Consider the following 22,520-nt stretch of genomic DNA (forward strand, 5'->3'; position numbering starts at 1 on the left):
CTTTTAAATGACTTCAAACTGAACCATCAACGCGCAGGCCAACATGTCATGTCGTTGGCATCGATGCAATAGACAATATACTACATCGAGTCTGTATCAATTCACTGGAAATTGCACTGAGCTGAGTGAAAAATTATCTATCGACGCGATGGATAACGCGATGCGTCAAGATTGCGTCGACTCACTATTTTGGTTATTCGAATATGATCTAAACGATGTTCAAAAAATCCAAAACTTATCTGGAAACACCTATTGACATTTTTGATCATGAATTAACTCAAATATCAATATTTAATGGACGTAAAGGTCGTGAAATAAGATTACCAACTTTCAAAGGTTAAAATAACACTAAGTCTAAATACTTTGCTAGAATTTTCTAAGTCTAGGACCCCTTAGAAATCTTAAAGGACTGAATTAAGCTAAGAATTTTATGGGGTCTTACATTCAGCTGTAGCCAGACTCCGTGACTTTATGAGAATAAACACGCCCAAATTCTTTGGGTCAAAGGTAGGTAAAGACCCACAGTTGTATCTTGATATGGTAAGAAAGATCACCCAAGTTATGCATATTACTGAAGAGGAGAGCATAGAATTGGCTTCTTATAGGTTGAAAAATGTTGCTTAAGATTGGTTTGCCATGTGGAAGAAAGGTAGGGGTAAGAATGTAGCCCCTATGAGTTGGCAGATATTCCAGGATGCTTTTCTAGACAGGTTTTTTCTACGTGAGTTATGGAAAGCCAAGGTTGAGGAGTTCATGAACATGAGGCAGGAATTAATGAAAGTGAATAAGTACTTCCTTAATTTCAACTAGTTATCTAAGTATGCTCCCAAGTTGATAGTTGACACCAGATATAGTATGAGCAAGTTCATTACTGGAGTATCAGGATTTGTAGTCAAGGAGTGTAGGACTACTATGCTTATCAGAGATATCGATCTTGCTAGATTGATAACTCATGCCTAACAGATTGAGGCAAAAAAGTTAAATGGAAGAGAAAGAGGGAATAACATGGCTAGAACTAGGCAGTTTGAGTATGGTTAATCAAGGTATACAGGGGGAAATCACTCGTAGTTTTAGAGTTGTTTGTCATTGCCAGCGCCATCTTCATTTAGTGCTCCCACTCCCAGAGGTAGACAGGAGAAGTGGGGTAAGTCTTCTATGTCTAGATCCCAGAATAGTATGTGTAGTAGGCCCAATTAACCTCCATGCACTTAGTATGGTAGAACTTATCCTGGTGAGTGCTTGGGTAGTCAGAAGGGTTGTTTTTGTTATGACAAGTTAGGTCATAGAATTAGAGACTGCCTATATACTAAGCAGGGAAACAGAGATGTTCGTCCTCAGACAGGGGCTACCAGTGCACCAGCTCCTGCAGCTCTCCTAGCTACTCCTCAAGGTGCATCATCCAGTATCGATGGCGGTCAGTGCCAAAATTAGTTCTATGCTTTACCATCCTGCCAAGAGCAGAAGAGGTCCCCAGATATTGTCACTAGTATGCTTTGTGTCTTCTATTTTGATGTTTATGTACTTTTGGACCCTGGGTCGAGTTTCTCTTATTTGGCCCCTCTAGTTGCAGTTAACTTTGAGATAATTTCTGAAAAGATCCCTGAGCCTTTCTTAGTTTCTACACCAGTAGGGGAATCAGTTGTTACCAAAAAGATCTATAAAAAGTGTCCCATAACTGTCTTTTATAAGATCATATTGGCAGATTTGATAGAATTAGACATGGTCGACTTTGACCTTATTCTTGGTATGGATTGTCTCCATTCTTATTATGCATCCATAGATTGTTGCACCCGAGTGGTGAAGTTTCAGTTTCTCGATGAGATAGTCTTTAAGTGGTTAAGTAATTCAGTATCTCCCAAATGTCATTTTATATCCTATCTTAAAGCCAGGAAGTTAATCTCAAAAGAGTGAATCTATCATCTAGTTTAAAGCAAAGACACCAAGCTTGAGACTCTAACAGTTCAGTTAGTCAGTATAGTTAATGAGTTTCCTGAAGATTTGCCAGGGGTACCTCCCGATAGGGAAATAGAATTCAGAATTGATCTTCTTTCTGATACTTATCCTAATTCTATTCCTCTATATCATATGGATCCTACCAAACTTAAGTAGTTGAAAGAATAGCTCAAAGATTTTCTAGACAAAGGTCTCATAAGACCTAGTGTTTTTTCATGGGGCCCTTCTATCCTATTCGTCCAAAAGAAAGATGGTTCTTTGCATATGTGCATTGACTATCGTTAGTTGAATAAATTCACAGTCAAGAACAAATATCCTCTTCTTAGAATTGATGACTTATTTGACCAACTATAAGTTATAAGTTATTTCCCAAAGATAAACCTTAGATTTGGCTATCATCAACTTAAAGTAAGGGAATATGATATTCTGAAGACAACCTTCAAAACCTAGAATGGTCATTTTGAGTTTCTAATCATTTCCTTCGGGCTAACCAATGCCCCAACAGCTCTCATGGTCCTCATGAACAGAGTGTTCAAATAGTATCTGGATATATTTGTCATATTATTTATCGATGATATTCTTGTCTACTCTCGTAGTGAGTATGATCATGCAAACCACCTCCGGATTGTGTTGCAAACTCTTACAGATAATCAGTTGTTCACCAAATTCAGAAAATGTGAATTTTGGCTAAGGTTAGTTGCTTTCCTCAGTCATGTTATTTCTATGGAAGGTATTAGAGTTGACCCCCAAAAGACAGAAGCCATAAGAAATTAGCCTAGACCTATATCTCCATTAGACATTAGTAGCTTTTTGGGTTTAGCTGGCTATTATAGATGTTTTGTTGAGGGGTTTCATCCATTGCATCTCTTATGGCCCAATTGACTTAGAAGAAGGTTAAGTTTCAATGGTCAGATTCCTGTGAGAAGAGTTTTTAGAAATTAAAGACTCAACTCACTTTAGCCCCAGTCTTAGCATTAACTTATAGTACAGATAGTTTTGTTATTTATTATGATGCCTCTAGAGTTGGTTTGGGTTGTGTTTTGATATAGAGAGGTAAGGTCATAGCCTATGCCTCTAGATAGCTTAAGCCTCTTAAAAAGAATTATCTAACCCACGACCTTGAATTAGCTGTTGTTGTGTTTGCTTTGAAAATCTGGAGATATTATCTTTATGGGGTGCACGTTGATGTGTTTACGGACCACAAAAGTCTACAGTATGTATTCACACAGAGAGAGTTAAACCTCTATTAGAGAAGGTGGCTAAAATTGTTAAAAGATTATGACATGAGTGTCTTGTATCATTCGAGCAAGGCTAATGTAGTGGCAGATGCTCTTAGTAGATTTTCTATGGGCAGTGTTGCTTATATGGAGAGTGTTAAGAAAGAGTTAGCTCAGGAAGTGCACCATTTAGCTAGGTTGGGTGATAAATTGTTGATTCGGCTGAGGGTAGTGTTTGGGCGCAGAATAGTGCAGAATCTTCCTTAGTTTCTGAGGTGAAGGAGAAACAAGATCAGGATCCCATCTTAGTTAAGTTAAAGGAGTTGGTTAGAGATCAGAAATTAGAGGTTGTCTTGCAAGGGGGAGATGGCGTGTAGAGATACCAAAGTAGACTGTGTGTACCATGTGTAGATAAGTTGAGACAGCGGATTATGGCAGAGGCACATGGTGCGCGTTACTCCATTCATCCTGGTGCTACTAAAATGTATCGATATTTGTAAGAAATCTATTGGTGGAGCGATATGAAGATAGATATAGCGAAGTTTATAGAGAAGTGTGCAACTTGACAACAGGTTAAGGTAGAGCACCAAAGGCCTGGTGGTGTTTTGAAAGAGTTCAGTATTCCTACTTGGAAGTAGGAAGAGGTGAATATAGATTTTGTAATAGGGTTACCCTATTCGCATTGTCATCATGATTTAATTTGGGTTATTATAGATAGGTTGACTAAGTCAATGCATTTCTTGCCAGTTTATACATCCTATACAGCTGAGGATTATGCTAAGTTGTATATCTGAGAGTTAGTTAGATTGCATGGAGTGCCCTTGTCCATTATCTCAGATAGGGGTACTCAGTTCACCTCTTAGTTTTAGAAAGCTTTTTAGAAGGGTCTTGGTACCCAAGTTCATCTTAGTTCTTCTTTACATCCTCAGACTAATGGTCAGGCAGAGAGGACCATTCAGACTCTAGAAAATATGTTGAAAGCATGTGTGCTTAATTTCAGGTGTAGTTGGGATGAGCATTTGCCGTTGATTGAGTTTGCATACAACAATAGTTATCATGCTAGCATTAAAATGACCCCGTTTGAGGCATTTTATGGAAGGAGATGTAGATCACCTATCGGATGGTTTAAAGTGGGTGAGGCCACATTGTTAGGGCCAGATATGGTGTTAGAAGCTGTAGAGAAAGTACAGATGATTCGAGAAAGGTTGAAAATAGCTCAGATTCATCAGAAATCGTATCCATTTGTAAGAAGAAGAGATCTTGAGTTTAAAGTTGGTGATTTACTTTATTTGAAAGTTTTACCCATAGAGGGGGTGAAGTAATTAGGCAAGAAAGGGAAACTTAGTCCCCATTATATAGGTCCCTTCCAGATTTTGAGCCATGTTGGAAAGGTGATATATGAACTTGAGTTGCATATAGATTTATCATCCATACATCCTGTATTCCATACGTCTTTGTTGAAGAAGTGTATTAGTGATCCAGCGGTTATAGTGCCCTTAGAAAGAATAGAGGTTCATGATAGCCTCTCTTATGAAAAAATTCTAGTTGATATCCTTGACCATCAGACTCGTAGACTAAGGAACAAATAAGTCCCCCTAGTCAAGGTTCTTTGGTGAAATCAATCCGTTGAGAGAGCCACTTGGGAGGCAGAAGCAGATATGCTGACCAAGTACCCTTATTTATTTGCTGCAGATTCAGATTCAATTTAAGGTAAAAAATTTTCCTTAGATCATCCCTTTTCAATATAAGTTTCAGCTTTATATAGCCATTTATTCAATAGTTTATGTATTTGCAATTAGTTGAGTCATGCTATTAGTTGTATTTGCCAGCTATAGCCTCAATTTTTAGAATCTCAGTTTCGCTAGCCACATTCGAGGATGAATGTTCCCAAGGGGGAGATATTGCAATACCTCAGACTTTTTCTAGCTTAAATTCATTCCTAGAATGTTAAGGTATGTCTTCCAAAATGAATAATATTTGTTTCATATAGAATTTTCTAGATTTTAACTTTTTATTGTGTGAGAAATTGAATAATCTTTCCATCGATATCAAATTTTCCCAAATCTGACACTCGGTGAAGAAGTTAAAGCATTTTTTTAATTTGACAGTGTGCCAACTGGGCAAACACCCCATCATGGTAAAGGACAATTTCACAATTGTCACTTTTCAGTGGACCACCATGATGTTGGCATGTCGTGGCGAGGTCCAAATTCCCATTTGTCAATTTTTAGTGGACCTCTGCAATATTGGTGCATCACGGAGAGGTCCAATTTCTCAATTGTCAAATTCCAGTAGTCCAACACTATAGTGGCATGTTGCGCCGAAGGCCAAAATGGCATTTATATAGGGTACCGTGATAGTGGTGCATCGCATTGAAGTTTCAGGTCCCAATTGTCAAAATTCAGTGGGACAATGCGATAGCTCCGCTATAACACTCTGCACTTTTACCTATCTTAAATTTATCTCAAAAATGTCAAAGAATTGCTTTAAGAATGAATACACTTTTGTACATGTGGAATTTTCAAGATTTTGACTTTTCATTGCGTGGAAAATTGAATAAGCTCTCCATCGATATAAAATTCGCCCAAATCCGACACTCGGGTGAAGAGCTATGGCCATTTTAGTAAGAAAGTGTACCACCTGAGCCAAAAGCACATCGTGGAGCCAGTCAAAATGGCAATTGTCAAAAACCAGTGAGCCTCCACAATATTGGCCCTTCGCGCCAAGGTTCAATTTTAAAATTTTCCTTTTCCAGTGTTCCAACGTGATACCTCCGGGTTGCGGAGAACTTCCAGTTCGCAACCAAGGTGGCACACGATTCCACAGCATCGTGCCACCATGCAATTTCCCAGTGGCTTGGTGCAATAGTGGCGCATTGCACCGGGGCACCAGATTGGAAAAATTTCACGAAAACTTAAGTTGCGCTCAGGGTTAAAATAGTCTTTTTCCATGATTTTAATTCATCCAGATATGAGATTTAATCCCTAAAAATGTTTAACCCCTTCATTATTCATTTTCCCCCAAGATCAAAAGATAATTCTCTCTCAAGAAAACAAACCCTAGCTCTTAAGAATTAAGGTGAATCCCAAGAATTTCTCCAAAAACTCCAAGAAATTCTCAAATTAAGGTTTGTTGATTTTCATCCATGGATCCTTACCTTCCATGGTGCCCAAGAATCCTTTTTCAAAATACAAGATTTATGATTTCTATGTTTGAATTAGATTAAATTCATGTTTATGATGTTGTTTAAGTTTTAATCCATGATTTAGATTACAAGTTCCAAGAATTAATTCTAGTATGTGTTGAATTACATGATATTCATGATAAACCCTTCAATTTGCAAGTTGATTATTGTAACCATGTTAACCCTAAGTGTTTATGATTTAACGAACCAAGTATGCTTCGTATGTGTTTTATAAATTGTCTATGAGAATGAAATAATGCCATTATAGCATGCTAACATATATTCCCCATTCATGTACATGTTAATGCATTACAAGTGTTTGATAAAATGTCTCTATAGATGAATTATGACCAAGTGAACATTATTATGTTATTCAAGGTTATGCTTTGCTTTACTTTTCATGCTGTCGAGTCCTGCGGGTATTTAATACCCGATAATTTAGCTGTTTACCTAGAGCCAATGTCAGTGACAGGATAGTATTAGTCATGTCATAATCAGTAGTACTCTCAGTCAGTTACAGAACTCAGTAGAACTCAGTCAGTTACAAAACTTAGGAAAACTCAGTAAACTCTGTATCAGTCCAGTCCAGTTCAGTATAATCAGTTTAGTGTCTTTCAGTTGGGAGCAGGATTCAGCACCGAACGAACCCAGGGATGGGGGCATTCCTATTAGTGTAGGGTTTGACCCTTAGTAGCAATCCCTAGGTTACAGAAATATGTAGCCACCGTAGGCCGAGATAACTTCCTGCTAGATAAGTATTGACACATCTCTCATAAGTTTTCCTGTTAGTGAGGGTTGACAAAATGTCTTCCTACTAGTTAGGGTTAACTCACAATTGGTGTTAGTACACGTGGCACAGTACTAAAACCCTTACAATTGGGGTTACTGATTGGACCCCAAACCAGTTATCTTATCTTATTTGGGTTATGTCGATTAGATGATTACCTCCCACAGTTTTAGTTTTTATCTTCAGTCTAGAACTCAGTTCAGTTCTATAGGATCGGAACTGTCAGACACAGTCAATCAGTATCAGTAAATCAGTTATCAGTAAATCGGTTATTAGTAACTTCAAATATCAGTTATACAATTATCAGAACTCAGTACTTAGCTTCAGAAAAGCTTAGTTATAGTATACACGTACTCTTATATTCAGTTACTCTATATTATTTAGTCAGTTATTGTTCATGCATATGAGCCCTTACATTCAGCCTTACCTCATTTAGCATACCAGTACATTCCCACGTACTAATCTCATACCTATTTTTTGTGTTATGATGTTTCATATCATAGTTTTAGACGCTTAAGTTCCTGACCGTGCTTAGCTAGATTCAGCCAACAGTAGTAGATTTAGCAGTGAGTCCTCATCTATCGGGGAAATTCTTTTATTTCAGTATTTCAGTTTAGTAGTAGCTCAGTAGTCAGAGTTAGTTGGGCGCTTGTCCCATCAGCTTCACTTTTTAGACAGATTAAATTAGAGGCTTTTTACACTAGATTTTCAGATAGTATTTAGTTTTACAGATGTTGTATTTTATCAGTATTTCAGATGTTTTGAACCTTATGGCACTTCAGCCTATTTTTCTACATTGATTACAGTATTATTATTCAGTGCTCACAACAGATATCATTCATGGGTTAGCTTGTGGTCCTCCGGGTCATAAGCACCATGTGAAGACTAGGGGGTAGTCCCGGGTCATTACATTTATATCGCGAAGGTCACCAATTTCCCATTCATCAGCTTCTAGTGAGCCACCACGATAGTGGCAAATTGTAGTGGCCCATTAAATTGGGACCCAGTTACATTTTTCTAGCTTTGTTTGGGAGTTTAAAGAAGGTATTTTCGACTTTCTCCCAGCCTTCAAAACTGTCCAAACACAAGATTTAAGTCTGTTACATCTATTTTATGATATATTCCTCAAAATTTCTCTCAACCAAAACCCTAAACTTCAACAATCAACCTCAAAAATTCGAAGATTCCACCACTCTTTTTTCCAAATAAATTCAAGATTCAAGATTTCCAAACCAAGAATTCTAAGAACCATTATTCAAGAGCACAAATTAGGTCTAAAAAACAAACTTGTTCATCTAGTTCATCATCCAAGGTATGTGGGGCTTTGAACAAGGATAAATCTTTCATCCTTGTGCCCAAAAACTTACTTGAAATTACAAATTGTTGAGTTTTGTATAATTTCCCATGAAATTTAAGTTAGGGTTTATACCCAATGTTGCTAATTGTATGATTTTGAGATTTTAAGTGATTTGGGTATTGAATTACATGTCTACTTTTGAAAAATTAATACATATGATCATATTTTCTAGATTTTAAGTTGAATTATGAATATTTGTATTATCAAGCATGAACTTTATGGTGTTTGACATAAAATTGAAGCATGGGTCATTAAGCCCTAGTTTGTATGTTGACATTTCAAGAATGACTATGTTTTAAGAATTCCATGATTAGCTATTTTTATATTTTGATAAAGAAACTTGATCTATTGATCCAAGTAAAGATAGGAATCCACATTATTCATACAGTTTATGATTTAAAGCAAAGAAAGGTATAATTGGTTTTTATTATAAACCCTTGTGCTATTTTAAGGTGGATTTCCTAAAAGTTCTGAGCAATAAGTGTAGGAGAGGTATTTAGAACCAATTTGGGTATGATTCCAAGGTCTCATACCCCAGAACTATATGCCATCGTAGGTTTATGATTTGCCCATAGTGGGCTAAGATAGTGATCATTTAAGTTAAGGTTCTATTCTGATGGAAAGGTTAGAACATCTCTCCCCAACGTGGGCAAGATGTTGGAATCTATGTCAGCTCACATGCTTTATGTTGGTTAGAAGAAAATCCCTGAGTCCCAAAATTCCAAGATTTCCAAAGATCCTAAACCTTTTAAGTTTCAAAAGAAAAGAATGATAGAAAAGCTTTTATAAGACTAAGTGTTATAACTCACTAGATTTACAAGTATGACTTATTATACATGATTTTATATTTTAGTATTTTAGATAATCAAGCTTATGTGAGTCATATACATCCAACATGCATTTACTTTCTAATTATGATAATGTCTTACTTATGCATTACATCCCTATATACTCAGTACATCCTCAAAGCGTTGATCCACATATATGTCTATGTGCTATAATATCTTATAATGTAGTTTCAGGTGCTCAGTATCAAAAGCGTGAGTAGTTCAAGCATCTCTATCTACACTTCCATAGTTGGTAAGTCCTCATGATTCGAGGACCTACTTCTTCATATTTCCAGCTTTCATAGTAATTGAGTTATCATTTTCAGTTTAGTCCGAGTTAGTTGGGGGTCTATCCCAATGGCTCTCTATTTCTTTAGTGGTAGAGGCTTGTCAGATTATGAGTTTATTTATAGACTTTTAGTACTTACTATTTAGATGGTGTCTTCAGTTCATTCAGTTCAGTTTTGGTGTGATACAATATTATTTCTTGACTAGTTTATCCTAAAGTAAGGTTCCAACCTAGTAGTAGGATCAAAGGGTTAGCGTGGGGCTACTCGTATCCTTGAGCACTGTGTGACATCTCGGGATCAGATTTAGAGGCGTTACACTATGGGTACATAGGAATCCCTTTTTTAAAAGGGATGGCTAAGAACATCTCTTACAAGCTATGGTTGATATGACGATACCACAACTTGTAGCCTTGGTTAATAATAAATGGAATTAGTGGTTTGGTTGTGTGCTAATGATTTTAATTGGACAATAATGGCAGGGTATTATAGCTAACTATGAAGGTGTAAGTCTAATGAACGAACACTAAAACTCTTGTTTTTTGAGATGAAGACTGGTTATGGAGACCATATATAATAATTATGGGGTACACGGGAATCCCCTAAGTTACACTTGTATTTATGTATCATGAAGATACAAGGGTACACAGGAATCCCCTAATCCTATGGTATCTCTGGTTTGTACGAAAACACATATCGAGGCCCATTTAGTGGGTAACACTGTGGGTAGATTTAGGATAGTTAAGCTACACATTCCTAGGTTAATGGTTTAAAGACATGGTAAACCTATTTCTCTCTCTCGACATGGATATATATATATATATTTGTGTATATATATGGTTGTATACTTGGTTTTAAAAGTTGGCATTATTTTATCCTTATCCTGAGTGCATTCTAGCATTCACCCGTTAACCTGTCTTCTGGCGTTGTATCCCCATGCAATGTAGGAACCAGCCATTCTGCTCCTCTTACTCAGTGATCAAACTTGGGATCAATTTATGTTGGATTTTGGTGGTGAGCTTCTATATTCGGAAAGGCTCTATTTCATGTCATGGATGTCCTTGCATACTTTAGTCATTTTATAGACTATGGTTTTGTCTATGGTCGGGGGTATGTCCTAATTGGATATTATTTTAATTTCGGTTAGAGGCTTTGTGGGACTACTATAGGTTGGTATGGGCGGTGTCTGTAGTGGTGTAAGCCTTAGCATTGGTATTTGTACTGGGGTTAATACTGTATGACCTTATTTGATTTGTGATTGTTCTATTTTATTATGTTATGGATATGGACTTGGTTATTATTTTGGGTTTGGTTACGGTTGTTTGTTGGCTTTTGATTGTTAGACTTATTCGGGTTGGCCATGGTCATGGACCTATCCCAAACTTTTTGAGTTGATAATCACTCTATCTTGTTATAAGTTTGGAATTCATCTGCCTTAAGGTATATGATTGGAGGTTGGATTGGGTATCGAGGGTGGTCTCCGGCCCTTGTTGGACTTGGCATACCCATTACGACAAAGTCCTAATTCGGTCGTGTCAGGTATCCATCAAGGATTTTTGTCAATTTCAGAGTACAATATGAGTTTTCTTGAGAGGGAAAAACATACTCTAATGTTATTTTCTTTAAAGCATGAGTTGGTGTGGGGATTTATAAGAGGGTAGCTTTATTACTTTACTTTGTGTCAGAGTATTTAGTAGCAGCTGGGTCTTCTTTTTTTAGGTTGTTAATCATATGAGGATAATAGAAAAGGTATGTCTTAATATATATAGAGGTGGGGGTAAGAGGCCCTACCAATTGTACAGTGTTAGTTGTATTCCTTCTAGAGATAGAGATTTTCCCATCAAAGATTTGCATCACTTGCAGCCTATAAGTTCCATAAATATAAAACCTCACATTATATATGGCCCTCAGACAAGTTATGGTGGTTATAATGGATAGAATTCTAGGCATTATAGGGTTCTCAATCTAGGTCTGCAGGTCATGACAGTCGCTTTGGGTTAGCAAGTACAGTGTATCAAAAAGTTTGGGGGTAATATTGATTGCAGGAAGATTGGTCATTGGTCCAGGGAGTGACCCTGGTGTGAGTTGGTCACTTAGTCAGGTCAACACGTGTTTCTCAGTAGTTCAAGGCTTTTAAGGTTTTTTATAATTGTGATGAGGGTGACCATTCCTATAGAGAGTGTCGTAGACGTATGTTGGTCATCCAGTTAGGGTTATCTCATGTTTCTCACCAGGTTAGTACTTTAAGTGCTTATTAAGATTGCAGAGAGATTGGATATTAGTCTAGATAGTTTCTCCAATAAAAGATTATTAGTCAGTCAGTGCAGTCAGATTAGTCTCTTATAGATGGGGCACCTTCAGCTAAAAGTAGTGCATTTCTGTTTCAATTGGTCATTCAGATTCTTAGTCTAGGCTTGGGCGCATTCAAATTCTAATTCTATCAATATGTTAGAGGCTATAGATTCATATTCCATCATTAGAGGTGCAATTTTGATTTATCGTGTTTTAATTACTATTTGAGTTGAGTCAGGTTTCTCGTACTCATCGATGATTTTATGCCTTGAGATTATTCTATTGATTGTTGTAAGTCTTCTGTAGATTTATGCTTATGTGACTACCCTTATAGATACTTTCCTTTAATAGTGGATTCAGTGGATCAGTATTGTGATTTCCTTAGGTTGTAATACTTAGGTTAAAGTCCCTTTTTTCGGCATATTGGCCTTGGTATGATTCTAGAGTGATATTGGTTGTTGTTTTAATTTTTGGTGCCTCCTGCCATTTATATTGTTGTGATTACTATTGTTGTTTTAAATTCTATTGGTCCTTACTCGATATATAGCTAAAATAGAATTATGTATCATATTTTCTCTTTGCATTTGTAGTAGATCGGTAGCCCTCACAAAGGCCTAACCCAAGCTGGCACTATATTCGCGACTCATGCTCGTGGTAGCAAAGATAATTGCCCTGGTAGTAAATATCTTTACCTTCCCTAAATTATCTTTACTTTTAACCCCTTTTCCATCATTGCTGGAGCTTAGAGTATGGGAATTTGTGGGAAATCATCCATCGAGGCTAAGGTAAGATAATTCAATACCCCTTGGTCTTTTCCCATTGTTTTTCCCCATCAAATTCCATTCTTTTCCTTGCATAGTCCTAGAAATTAGGTTATTATTTCATTAACTTTGTGGGCTTATTTGAGCCTCAATTACGCTCTGTATATGATCCATTTCCAACACACATTCTTTGTCCTTCGAGGGACCTCATGACAAAATCAATTTTTAAATTCCATTAGCGAGTCCCATGGATCTATTTTTGACCCAATTTTAGGTCCAAAGTTTGATATTTCAATATAGGTATCATCTTACTTGTATTAATGTCTAGATTATGGTTTTAAGAATGCACTATTATTTCAAGATCGTAGAGCCAGAAAGAGCAATTCATGGATAATTTAAGATTGTAGTTTGTGGATGGTTTGAGATTACGGTTCGACTGTGAGGTAAGCTTGGGTCTACTTATCTTTATGAGATTATATATTGTATATTTTTTATGCTAGGAAGGGATTATAACTTATGTTTATACCTAGATATATCATGACTCAACCTAATTAGGAGATTTATATTAGAATTATGACTCAAACCTTGGCCTAGAATAACTATTAAGGTGATAGGATCCTATTACACCTGATTATAGACTTGATTAGCCATAGATTTGCATAAGGGATTCTTTAGTAAAAGGGACTTATCATATTACTTAGCCCTAGACTTTTATGTTTGTTGTTTTCTGAGTGATTGATTGTACCTTTTATGCTTAAGGGGATCTGGTTAGCTTATTAGTTTCCCTGTATAGCTGGTTAGATTATTATTGTCTTGATATTATTATATGATTTGTGGAATATTGGTAATTGAATGGTACCTGATATTTCAGGTATGCTTCTGAATTTTTTTACTCCCTAATGTGGTAAGATTTAGTAAACTTAGGTTACTTTATGACTATTCACTTTGGGTCGAGACCCTAATTATGCTAGAGATAGCTCCCATATCAATTAGGATCCTTGAGATGTAGACTACTTCCCTCAGAGTAGTGCCTTCATGTTGGTTTATCTGTATATTGTTATGCTACATCCATCCTCCTCTATCTACTATTTTTATATCATTTTTTTCTTTCCAGCTACTATTTTAAATCGTATATCTCTTCCTTTACTATCTATCATATATAAACTAGCTACTTATAGAACTGTGCTTCATCTTTGATTATTGGCAATATCTAATAGTTTACCTTTACTATTCCATTAGCATTATTCTATTTTATTTATTAGATAGTTGTCTATAGATTATTTTTCTATCTTACATGATATTTATATTTGCATTATTTCTAGAGCTTAGTGGGTCGATGTGTACTGAGTACCATGTGTTTAGCACACATACTACACTTCTGCAGCCTGCAGTACATAGTATGAGTCCCCCCCCCATTGATGTGTGCATCGTGTAGAGCAGTTATGCACATAGGTTTGGGGTGAGCTCTTGGCATTTTGAGTTACTCCTCTTACTCTCATTGTTATATTGATCTTTATTTTTACATTTCAAAGCTGGCTTGCATATATTTATTCTACATTTTACTTGTAATCCTGTTGTGTTAGAAGCTCTTATACTAACTTCACTGAATTTTGGAGATATATTTACTTTCATCATGCTTTCTTTCTCCTGGTTATTTACTTTTTCTTTTGCCTTTCTTATAAACCTATTACTAGCTATTTCGAATTATAGTAGATTTACCTACTGGTGGGTTATGATAAGTGTCATCGTGACCTGAGAAATTGGATTATGACAAATGCACTAATGAACAACAACCAAGGACACAACCCAAGATTGGAATGAAATCCCAAAAAATGTTTGCACCACTAAACACAAATAATTAGTACAAAATAGTTGTAAAACATCTCTTTCGAACTTTTGGAATTCAACAAAATACCACCTCAAATAGTCTGGATCAAATGTTGACCAAAATCAATCTTGACTTAAGGAAACTCTATAATTCCAACCAAAACACCCTCAAGATCCTCAAAACTAAGACTAGTCCTTCACCTAGGCTAAAGGTCACCCTTCAGACCAAGTCGAATCATCAAAATTCAGATTTGATCTCTCCTACATCAATTGTTAACTTTGGTCAAACTTTCTTAGTTTCAAACCTTAAAAACTCAATTCTCAGAGTCGAAGCTCCATTTTCCTCAAGTTCTTGTTTGATTTTTGGCATATGATATATGTTAAATTTAATGGATATGATTAACTGATCAGAGTAAATTTCTAACCATGATTTAAATAATAAAGTATATTATATATTTGATTTCCAAAATTATTGTAATCCCACCAATCTTAGCAACATAAATATAGGGAAAAAAATGTCCCCACTTTACTTTTCCCTGTGTACGATCTACTTTTCAATTTCCTCTTAAATTTCTTTTTATTGAGTTTTTCTTTAAACTTTCTCTTTAACATTAAAGTATTTTAAATACATTATGTCAATATGAAGAAGTCTGCTATATTGAAGTCCGGTAATCTTTTTAAATTAATCTTTTTATTTCCTCATAGGAATAATGTTATTAAAATGTAATAAAGGTATGTGGTCAAATTTAAAATGCGATTATTGGTTAAAAAGAAAGTTCCAAAGAAAACATGTAATTAAAAGTTAATTTTAAAAGGATATTGAAAAATACATCATGCATAGTGAAAAATATGTAGGGAGAGAGATGTTTTTTACGCGGGCAATATATAAAATTTTAATCATAATTTATTGTTATCATACTTTATCTATATTAAGAATCTAATAACTCTCCATATTTTATATTATATAATATGTGGATCTTAAGTTGAGAATGATGGTCATGTATTTGGATTTATTTGATTAATTTATTAATTATTTAATTTATTAATTATGATAAAATTAGATTTAGATATCCACCAAAATATTATAAATATTGTTTAGACGAATAACGTATAGAAATTACAAAAATATAAAGAATTAAAACAAATAATATCTGAAAAACGTAAAGAATTAAAAATAAGAATAGAACGACTACAGTATAACATAATTGTCGGAGTTAGTAAAAATTCAATAAATTCACAAAAAGAAGAAATATCAAATTTAGAATCAACAATAGATAGTCTAGAATATATATACCAACATAACCTATATACATTTAAATAAAATGAACAAATAAGAATTTATAATAGATGAAAAAACATATGAAAATCACGAAGGATTAAAAATAAAAATAGTATTCTCTAATTTAGGAAGGAGATATAAGAAAATAGGTGAACATTTATATTTAATGTTAGAAAAAGAAGAATTAAAATTAGAAGATAAGTTGGCAGCCATGATAAGAATAGAAAAAGAAAATGAAGAGATTGACATAAAAAAGGAAATAGATAAAATAAAACAACAAACCACAGAAGAAATACAAAAAATAGAAGAAACTAAAAATAGTAGGATTGCTAAATTAGAAAAAGAACTACAAATGCGAAAAGATTTATATGAAAAGAGACAGAAAGAAAAAGAAGAAAAAGATAAAGAACAAAATTATTAATTGAGATAAATCAATTTAAAGAAAAATTAGAAATAAAAATAAAGAACCATAATTCAGTGAATTAGAAATAAATGCAATACATGCTGAAGAAACAGATAATTATGATTCGGAAGATAGTGAAACATATACAGAAATTCTAAAAAAATAGGAAAACTAGAAATTAATGAAAAACAAGAAGTAATTAATAAAGAAAATCTAGAACTAATAAATACAGAAGTAAATACTCTAGATAAAAATATAATATCTAGTACATCAGAAATAAGAAAACCAACATATAATTACAAAAGTAAGTTTAAACGATATAATCCAAAGGATGGATATAATAAATGGATACCAAAACAAATAATTAATTATAACTTTTTAGATTTAGACTGTATAATTAACACAAATAAAACAATACAATTATGGGTAGGATACATGTCAAAACAATTATTAGATAATAAAATAGATACAACAAATACACCAGAATATATAGAAAAGACATTAATAGGAACAGTAAAATTATGGTTTTTAAACCTAGCCGAAGCAAGTAAAAAAGTACTAAGATCTGATAATAAAACAGAAGGAACATCAATACCTACTAAAATACTACCAACAAAAATATTGAAAAAATATGAAATAACTATAAGAGAAGAATTTAGTAGTATAACAACAGAAGAAGAAGAGCAAAACAAAGAGAAAGATTCGAATAGGAATTTAATGTTAAAATTAGCAATATGTAATATGTGCTATATAGATGAGTATACATGCGCATTTAAAGAATATTATGATAAAGGAACATACAATATAGAAGAAAGTAAAGAAATAAGAAAATTATATTTTAGTAAATTACCTGAACTATTTAGTTCAAAAATAATAAAGAGTTGGGATGAAGCGAAAATAGTCGATACCCTAGGAGCAAGAATAAAATTTTTACAACAATAGTATAGAAATCTATGTGAAAAATATAGAGAAGAAATAAAAATGGAAAAAACATTAATGAGAAATTTAGCATGTTGCAAAGATAAAATAGCACCACAATTTGGATGTGAAGAAAGATATTTTAAGAAAAGAAAAAGACATAAGAAATATAAGAAATACAAAAAATCAAAATATAAATATAAGAAACAAAGAGAAAGATATTATGTAAAAAATTATAAACATAAAAGACCATATAGAAAAAAGAAATCTATAAAAGAATGTACTTGTTATAATTGTGGAAAACTAGGACATTTAGCTAGAGATTGTAAATTACCGAAAAACTCAAAAAATAAACAAATATCAAAAATAAAAATAAAAAATACAGAATATATGCAGATAAATTATATAGATTATGAATTAGAAAGTGAAGATAGTATATATGAAATTTCGAATTAGATAAATCAAATGACTAAAGAAGATATAAAAATGAACCAAATAACTGAAGAAGATATAAAAATAATAACAAAGGAAGAATATTTAAATGAAGAAGGAACAGATCAAAACATAATATTTGACAGTAATATATTTGACGAAATAAAAGGAAAAGAGTTAGACTTAAGTATAGAAAAAATATTTAAATTACCACAATAAAAAATATATTTAGTAGAAAAAAAAAGAAAAATACTGCGTAGTAAGCCAAAAAGAACATGTAATAGACTGTAGATATGCAAACAGAAGAGCCAGCATACCACTAGTAACAAAAAGAATAATTAATAAAGAAATAAACGATATAAAAAGTAAAGACCCAATAAAATATGTACACCTTGGAGGAACATAGATATTAATAAAAACATGTTTTGGAGAAGGAATAGATACACCAATAGAATTATATTTAGCAGATGATAGAATTATAAAACCTATAGAAAAAAGTATAATAACAGCCATAAAAGGAAATTTAATATACCAAAAATTTAAATTTATAGTAAGTGCAAATTATTCTGTAGCAATAACAGATAAAAATATAGATAAATCATTAGTATTATATTGGATAATATCAGGAATAGAACTAACCCTAGGAAGTAAAATATTTACAGCAATATGTAAAAATCTATATGTATTAACAGCAAAACATAAAATAACGGGAAAAAATAAAATTAATAAAATACAAATAGAAAGTCCTTTCGAGAAATTTGTTTAAACAATTGATAATAATGATTATAGTTACAAAGACATAGATATAGAAGAAGATTTAGAAATAATAAATGATAGAATAAGTACAGCAAAAAGAACAGCTCATGAAAAACCAGAATCATCAAGCTCATCAAAAGAACAAGTTATGAAATAACTTCAACAGTTAATTAAATCAATATTATATAACAGGAACAATAAATGAAAAAGAATATTTAATACTCTTAAACACAGGACAAGAAGAAAATTATATAGCAAAATATCTAGTAAAAATTGAAGAAATAAAATCTAATAGTGATATATGCCTAGATCTACCAAGGAGTCTAATAAACATTAAAGATACGGCAGAAAAAATAATAATAATAGGACTCAGAAAAATAAAAATAAAATTTGAAATAAAGGAAAAATGCAAAAAACAGACATAATATTAGGAATAAAATGGTTAGAGCAGCTAAAACCATACATTACAGAACATACACAATTATCTATAACATATAAAAAAGAAAGATTATTCATAAAAAGAACTTTAACATGATATGAAAATATATGTACTTGTAAAAATAATAGTAGAAGGATATTATAATAGGTATTATACACCTATGATAGATACAGGAGCAGTAGCAAACTTATGTAGATACAACTGTTTACCCGAAAATAAATGGGATAAATTAAAAACACCAATAGTAGTCAAAGAATTTAATAATGAAGGAAACTTAATTATATATAAAGCTAAAAATGTAAAAATACAGATATGGGATAACAATAGAAGAAATCTATAATTATGAATTAACATCAAAAGATATGCTTTTAGCCATTTTTAGATAAATTATACCCACATATAATAACTAAAATAGATTGGTGGTTTACTACACCATGTAAAAAAAAGTAAGGGCAAAAAGAGTTATTAGTAAAATAAGAAAGAAAACTGATTGGATAGAAGGAAGTGAAAAAATTACACAAAAGTTAGAAAATATAAAAAATACAGAAAGCACAGTAGAACTAGTTGTATTTTTGATAAATAAAAAAGAAATAACTATATTTTCAATAGATAAGGTAGAAATAATAAAGAAAAAATTAAGACAATTATATAGTGAAGATCCATTAAAAGGATGAGAAAAATATAAAACTACTATAAAAATTGAATTAATAGATAAAAATAGCATAATAACTCAAAAACCATTAACATATAATTTTGTCGATTTAAAAGAATTTAAAATGCATATAGATGAATTATTAGAAAAACGGTACATACAAAAAAGCAATAGTAAACACAATAGTCCAGCATTTATAGTAAATAAACATAGTGAACAAAAAAGAGGAAAAAGTAGAATGGTTATAGACTATAGAAATTTAAATGCAAAAACTATGACATATAATTATCCAATACCAAATAAGATACTAAAAATAAGACAAATACAAGGATATAATTATTTTAGTAAATTTGATTATAAATCAGGATTTTATCACTTAAAGTTAGATGAAAATTCTAAGGAATTAACCAAATTTACGGTACCACGAGGATTTTATGAATGAAATGTATTACCATTTGGATATAAAAATGCACCAAGTAGATATCAACATTTTATGAATAGTTATTTTAAATAATTACCTAATTGTATAGTATACATAGATGATATACTACTATATACAAAAACTAAAGAGGAACATTTAAAATTATTAGAACAATTTACAGATATAATAGAAAAATCGGGAATAAGTTTAAGTGAAAAGAAAGCTAAAATTATGAAAAACCAGATAGAGTTTTTAGGAATACAAATAGATAAAAGTGGAGTAAAAATACAACAACATATAGTACAAAAAATAATAAATCAAAAGAAGAATTAGATACAAAAAAGAAATTACAATCATTTTTAGGATTAGTAAACCAAGTAAGAGAATATATATCAAAATTAGCAGAAAAACTAAAGCCTTTACAGAAAAAATTAAAAAAGGATGTAGAATATAATTACAACGAAGAAGATAAAAAATAAGTCCAAAAAATAAAAATACTTTGTAAAGAATTACCAAAATTATAATTTCCAGACAAAAATAAAAAAATTTACATATATAGTAGAAGCAGATGCAAGTGAATATAGTTATGAAGGAGAACTTAAATATAGGTACGAAAATGAAAAATTAGAACATCATTGCAGATATTACTCAGGTACGTTTAATGAACCATATATTGTATATAACAAATTTATTGTGAGGACAGATAATACCCAGGTTTGATGGTGGTTAACAAAGAAAATACAAAATTCAGTTACAACGAAAGAGATTCGAAGACTAGTATTAAATATATTAAATTTTACATTTACAATTGAATTAATTAGTACTAACAAAAATGTTATTGCAGATTACATATCAAGACAAAGCTATACAGACTGATATAATAGAATATGATGCTTTAGAAAAGATACTCAAAACCCTAACTACACTTTCAATGAAAGTGGACAGTATGGGTAATGAAATAGAAAAGCTAAAAACTAATGAAGTTAAACTGAAGTCTAAAGCTATGAATCAACTAACTCAGCAGTTTGCAGAGCTATGTCGATCGGAAGACATTAAAATTCCAGAGCTAAATGGAGACGTTGGGACACTCCATAAAACCCATAACGTTTATCAATCTACAATTGCAAGTACAAGCAAAGGAGTTAGTGGACAAAGATATCAGAACATGAACATGAATAAGATATTTGAAAAATTATTTATACCAAAAATACAAAAAGACTCCTTGTACATACCCCTACAAATTACCATATATCGAGATAGTTTGAACCAAGATAAAAAAGCTTATAACCATATAACCCGAGGATATATAAAAAATATATACAAAGTACAAACTTTTCTAAACCTTATCCCCAGAGCTATAAATATCCAAGAACCAAACGCAAACTGTATAACCCAAACTTGCAAGGTTACAACAAGCTAATTGCACTACCTAAAATCAATCCAAGCTTAATAAAAATGTGTTTCGACTATGGATTATTAAATACCATATATACACAAGATGGAGAAGAACTAATAACTATAGAAGAATTACATAAAGTATTCACCACCTATAAAAGAGTAACGAAAGGAAATCTATTTTATATAAAGTTTTATACTGCACCAGCAGAGATATTATACGATGAGATCAAACCAGTTATACAAGTTGTAAAAATAGGATTAACCAGAGATATGATTATACCAGAAGATATTGTACAGCAGCCAGAGATACCCAAAATCAAGATACCTGATTTTTATGCAAATAAACGACTTATTGGATTAGCTACAATTATTCAGGAATTCGCAACTAATTATATCAATGGAAACCCAATATGGAGCTATTATTCAAGAGACCATCAAATGATTTATTCAAATTCAAAAGAGGTACGACAAACAGATATGAAAGATGTTAGACAATGGATAATGACATTACTTAACCCAGAAAAACAATCTACTGCAAGAGTAATTAAGAAAAAATTTATTTCAGACAGATTATTAACAAGATATTGCAAGATAATTAGATACAAATATCCAGACCATCAATGTCCGAAATGTAATTTTGGAGATAATATTATCCCAGAAGTCCAGCTAGGATAAAAGAAAAAATCAACGGAGCAATAATAGAAAGACAATTAGACAAAAATATTAAAGGAAAAAAGTGACATATGGAGAAAAAGCTAGCTTTGTGAAAAGTAAAATACGTGAATCATGTAAACATTTAATAGATTTACTATTTCTAGGGTAGACTTTTTGACTTTTCTTTTATTCATTTATTAGCTTTTAGCACTTGCCATTATTGGCTTTTTTAGGACAAATGTATATAAGAAACGTGTAAAGTAAGAACAGTGTAGATAAGTTTTACGCGTTTTCTTAGGCTATAAATATGTAAGCCTCTGGCAAGTTAAGGGCAAGTCTTCATGTGTTGAAGCAAAAAGTCCTCCTTTGTAAACAAAAAACTTTTGAATAATTAATAAAAAAAGATATATTTCAAAGCAAAAGCTATGGATGAACAAAACCCAGAATTATCAAATCTACCAGAACAGGTATATTTATTTATGGTTATGAATACCTAAATTCATAAATTTCTGACAATCATGATATGATAAAATAAGTTCATGTTAGTTATTTATAGTAGAATTATTCGAAAAATAGCATGTTAAGAAGTTTATTAGCAAAGTGAAAAAGGAGAAAAATCCCTAAGAACTATGCTATCCTAAGGGTGAAACCGGTGACGCAAGAAAACTGTGATAGG

Source organism: Capsicum annuum, chromosome 1 (genome assembly GCF_002878395.1).
Source record: "Capsicum annuum cultivar UCD-10X-F1 chromosome 1, UCD10Xv1.1, whole genome shotgun sequence".
NCBI lineage: Eukaryota > Viridiplantae > Streptophyta > Magnoliopsida > Solanales > Solanaceae > Capsicum > Capsicum annuum.